Below are 5,728 nucleotides of genomic sequence, written 5' to 3' on the forward strand. Positions count from 1 at the left end.
AGAACGCCACTAGCCGTCACCTTCAGCCCCCAACTAAAACCCCTCCAATGCATTATTAAGGATCTACAACCTATCCTGAAGAATGACCCAACACTCTCACAAATCTTGGGAGACAGGCCAGTCCTTTCCTACAGACAGCCCCCCAACCTGAAGCAAATACTCACCAACAACCACATACCACACAACAGAACCACTAACCCAGGAACCTATCCTTGCAACAAAGCCCGTTGCCAACTGTGCCCACATATCTATTCAGGGGACACCATCACAGGGCCTAATAACATCAGCCACACTATCAGAGGCTCGTTCACCTGCACATCCACCAATGTGATATATGCCATTATGTGCCAGCAATGCCCCTCTGCCATGTACATTGGTCAAACTGGACAGTCTCTATGTAAAAGAATAAATGGACACAAATCAGATGTCAAGAATGATAACATTCATAAACCTGTCGGAGAACACTTCAATCTCTCTGGTCACGCAATTACAGACATGAAGGTTGCTATCTTAAAACAAAAAAACTTCAAATCCAGACTCCAGCGAGAAACTGCTAAATTGGAATTCATTTGCAAATTGGATACTATTAATTTAGGCATAAATAGAGACTGGGAGTGGCTAAGTCATTATGCAAGGTAGCCTATTTCCCCTTGTTTTTTCCTACGCCCCCCCCCCCCCAGACGTTCTGGTTAAACTTGGATTTATGCTGGAAATGGCCCACCTTGATTATCATACACATTGTAAGGAGAGTGGTCAGTTTGGATGAGCTATTACCAGCAGGAGAGTGAGTTTGTGTGTGTGGTTTTTGGAAAAAACGGGGGGGGGGGTGAGAAAACCTGGATTTGTGCTGGAAATGGCCCACCTTGATTATGATACACATTGTAAAGAGAGTGGTCACTTTGGATGGGCTATTACCAGCAGGAGAGTGAGTTTGTGTGTGGGGGGGCGGAGGGTGAGAAAACCTGGATTTGTGCTGGAAATGGCCCAACTTGATTATCATACACATTGTAAGGAGAGTGATCACTTTAGATAAGCTATTACCAGCAGGAGAGTGGGGTGGGAGGAGGTATTGTTTCATGGTCTCTGTGTATATAATGTCTTCTGCAGTTTCCACAGTATGCATTCGATGAAGTGAGCTGTAGCTCACGAAAGCTTATGCTCAAATAAATTGGTTAGTCTCTAAGGTGCCACAAGTCCTCCTTTTCTTTTTGCGAATACAGACTAACACGGCTGTTACTCTGAAACCTGTATTTCTTTATAATTCACTTTCAAATTTCTCTTCATAATAGCCACAGTTTTAGGGTTAGTACAGCTATTATATTTATCGGATTATTAATTTTTCATTGTACATCAATATAAAATGTATTTTGACTGCAATTGGCTCTTCCTATTTTTGTACACCTTTTTATTTCTACATGAAAAGAAAACGAAACAGGAGAGACATTTTCTTTGAACCATTTCTCCAGCTGTACACAAAATAAAAGAACAGAATGTAGAAATTAACTTCCCTGACCATTTAAAACTTCTAGGAAGGCCGTTGTATACCAAAACTATCTGTATGCAGTGTGTCTAAAAATCAATGTCAAACAATTTTTTTAGAAAGGAACAAAATTCATTGCATGCCTGCTGTATAATATCCAGTCGATACCAGGAAAAACTAAAATTAATCAGAAGTATAGCTCCTTTGAAGGGCTTCAGAGAATCTCTTAATGTAAAAATCTCTTTTCATTTAACTACTTATTGGAATGGAAGCGTGTGGGAGTCAAGTGTGGGGCAGGATGGGAGAGTGGTATGTTTAGCAGTGAAGTAGAGCCATTGTGTTAGCTATTTCTGTGACTATTTGGGAAATAAGCCAAATCTATAAAGACCTGCTGCTTATCACACTCACAAAATGTGTGGTGAGTTAAAGCTTAGAGTATGACATTCACTTCATGTATACAAAAGTTCTGAAGTTACATGGAAATGTTGGGGTAGTTAACATCTTATGGCAATGTCTCAGTCTTTAAATATACCAGATGGTACATGAAGGAAAGACCCTCTCCTTGTAACGGTTTAGATAAACCATTTGTGGTGTTCTCTGCTATTCACCTCACTTAATACTAGTAAAAGAAACCCAAATCAATCCATAATGGTGCTAAATGTTTCAAAGGCCATGCTGAAAATAGAATAAATAGTAACCATTTGTTTCAGAGTAGCAGCCGTGTTAGTCTGTATCCGTAAAAAGAAAAGGAGTACTTGTGGCACCTTAGAGACTAAAAAATTTATTAGAGCATAAGCTTTCGTGAGCTAGAGCTCACTTCATCAGATGCATACAGTGGAAAATATAGTGGGGAGATTTTATATACACGGAGAACATGAAGTAATGGTTGTTACCATACAGACTGTAACAAGAGTGATCAGGAAAGGTGAGCTATTACCAGCAGGAGAGTGGGGGGGAGGGAACCTTTTGTAGTGATAATCAAGATGGGCCATTTCTAGCAGTTTTTCCCCTCCTACTGTTCTTGTAAACTGCTGGAAATGGCCCACTTTGATTATCAATACAAAAGGTGTCTCCCCCCCACTCTCCTGCTGGTAATAGCTCACCTTTCCTGATCACTCTTGTTACAGTCTGTATGGTAACACCCATTGTTTCATGTTCTCCGTGTATATAAAATCTCCCCACTATATTTTCCACTGTATGCATCTGATGAAGTGAGCTGTAGCTCACGAAAGCTTATGCTCTAATAAATTTGTTAGTCTCTAAGGTGCCACAAGTACTCCTTTTCTTTAGTCCATTTGTATGGTTCTGTTAAACCACAATAGACTCCTAAACCAAACCCCAAGAAAGCACAAGCAATGAGCCCTAGTGATTAGAGCATAAGACGAGACCTGAGTTCTATTCCTGGCTTGGCCAGTGACCTGCTATGTGACTTTGGGCCTTCCATGCCATTGTGGGGGGCCCTTGGGCACTGTTGAACCTTGGTCCTTCCTAGTCTCTGCCTGTGACGCATAATAGTCTGGTCTCCTGTGGACTGTAATAATCTGGCCTAATTCTGGTTGTTGGGTTCAGTGTGCGGGAGCTGCGTGGTGGTGGTGGCCTGTGATATACAGGAGGTCAGACTAGATGACCTGATGATCCCTTTCTGGTCTTAACGCTAAAGTCACTTCATCTTTCCCCTGCCTCCCTTTCTATTCATCTATTCAATTGCACATTTCTTAAAGCAGGGACTGTCTCTCACTATGTAAAGTGCCTTATACAATGAGATCTGACCTCAGTTGAGGCTTGTAGGTGCTACAGAAATATAAAATCTATAATCAGGTGGAACAGGACTAATATGCAAGTGTCCTTGGTTTCTCAAACTAACTTTACCTTTTACTCCTATTCAGATTTAGATGGCTTTGAAAAACATGATTTTTCTTTAGATTAGTACTGTGTAATATTTTGTGCTTGTGAAAGATACTTGATTGTTGGCCCTGGACAAGTTCTCCAATAATGCATAGGGGCAGTTATAGAACAGACAGGGACACTTCCCCAGATTTTGCTACTCAAGAGCTTGAGAGGCTGCTTCTAATGGTGGGATTCTTGCTCTCTCTGTTGATACCACTAGAAACTAAACTGCTCCCACTTCCTCATTCTATAAGTCATTTAGTTTAGTGATCAAGTCAAAGGGATATCTGAACTCAGATTGTGAGAGATAACAGATCAATTTTTCAGCCAAAGCCAAAATACTAAAACGGAAATTGGGTGGGATTGAATCCTGAGGCTGCTCTGTCCAGGGCCAGTTAGAGCCTCTTGATGGTTGCTCTTCCTTATACCAGGCTGCAGTGGCCAGAGAGATGAGGATTGCATGATTGCATAAAGGGAATCATGGCCATGCTAGTTTTCTGCAGGCCACACTTCTGCTTCCTGTTACACTGGCACCAAGGATAGGAAGCTCCAATAGAACTCCTATGTCAACTCTTCATTTCTGCAGAGTCACCTGTATACTGGACTGATTCTCCCTGGTTTGGATACATTTATTTTAAGGCCCAGATTATGCCAGCAGTGTAATATAAAGTAATAGCACCTAGTTGGAGAATCTGGACCTGTGTATGTTTAATTTCTCACTAAAGTCAATGACTCAGATTTGAGGGATACTGGGTAAATCTGGACTAACTCCACTGTACTCTACTGAACTAACTTCAGGTATGTACTTCCTTAAAAACACAATCGGGCCTCTATCTTCAATGTATATTTTTTTCCAGTAACCATGAAAACAAAATTAAAACCTGTCTTAAGTTTCCACTGTACATTCTGAGATAGTTACTTCCAGCAGATAGTGCTGCAGATCTCGTCTGTAGCTGTAGTACATCAAGAGGCATAGCCTGACACAAACTATTTGCAGTATGCAGCTTGCACCAACCATCTGCTCAGATCTCCTTCTTTTTTTACCCTGTCTGAGATTAAAATATTGATAAACAGTTTCTGCTGGTGAATAAAACATGGGATGGGGAGAATGAAGGTGTGCAATGAACTTCCTGAGCTTTCCTACAAGAGTTGCTCCTTTTAATATCTTAGGAATGATGATATTTAAATATGTAATCACTGCTTTCTAGTGACATGAAGGACAATTACAGAGAGACTAGTGTAGAGAAGGGAAAGTACTTCACCCAGCAAGCACATTTACACCCAGAGGTTTGAGTCAGCTGTGAATATTGCCCTCTAGCATTGTATAAGTCACTCCTAAATAGCCTGGCTTCTGAGCCCTGGTCTACACTAGGAGTTGAGGTCGTTAAATCGATTTAACCCTGCACCCGTCCACATGATAAAGCCCTTTTTTTCAACTTAAAGGGCTCTTAAAATCAATTTCCTTACTCCACCCCCGATAAGGGGATTAGCGCTGAAATCGACCTTGCCAGGTCGAATTTGGGGTACTGTGGACGCAATTAGATGGTATTGGCCTCCAGGAGCTATCCCAGAGTGCTCTATTGTGACCGCTCTGGACAGCACTCTCAACTCAGATGCACTGGCCAGGTAGACAGGAAAAGGCCCGCAAACTTTTGAATTTCAATTTCCTGTTTGCATGGTCACCTGCAGCTTGCCACGCTGGCCAGAGCTCATCAGCAGAGGTGACCATGCAGAGCTCATCAGCAGAGGTGACCATGATGGAGTCCCAGAATCGCAAAAGAGCTCCAGCATGGACCGAACGGGAGGTACGGGATCTGATCGCTGTATGGGGAGAGGAATCCGTGCTATAAGAACTCCGTTCCAGTTTTCAAAATGCCAAAACATTTGTCAAAATCTCCCAGTGCATGAAGGACAGAGGCCATAACAGGGACCCGAAGCAGTGCCGCGTGAAACTTAAGGAGCGGAGGCAAGCCTACCAGAGAACCAGAGAGGCAAACAGCCACTCCTGGTCAGAGCCCCAAATATGCTGCTTCTATGATGAGCTGCATGCCATTTTAGGGGGTTCAGCCACCACTACCCCAGCCGTGTTGTTTGATTCATTCAATGGAGATGGAGGCAACATAGAAGCAGGTTTTGGGGATGAGGAAGCTGCTGCTGATGAAGTTGTAGATAGCTCACAGCAAGCAAGTGGAGAAACCAGTTTTCCCGACAGCCAGGAACTGTTTCTCACCCTGGACCTGGAGCCAGTACCCCCCGAACCCACCCAAGGCTGCCTCCCGGACCCGCCAGGCAGAGAAGGGACCTCTGGTGAGTGTACCTTTTAAAATACTATTCATTTAAAAGCAAGCATGTTTAATGATT

Source organism: Eretmochelys imbricata, chromosome 11 (assembly GCF_965152235.1).
Source record: "Eretmochelys imbricata isolate rEreImb1 chromosome 11, rEreImb1.hap1, whole genome shotgun sequence".
Taxonomy (NCBI): domain Eukaryota; kingdom Metazoa; phylum Chordata; order Testudines; family Cheloniidae; genus Eretmochelys; species Eretmochelys imbricata.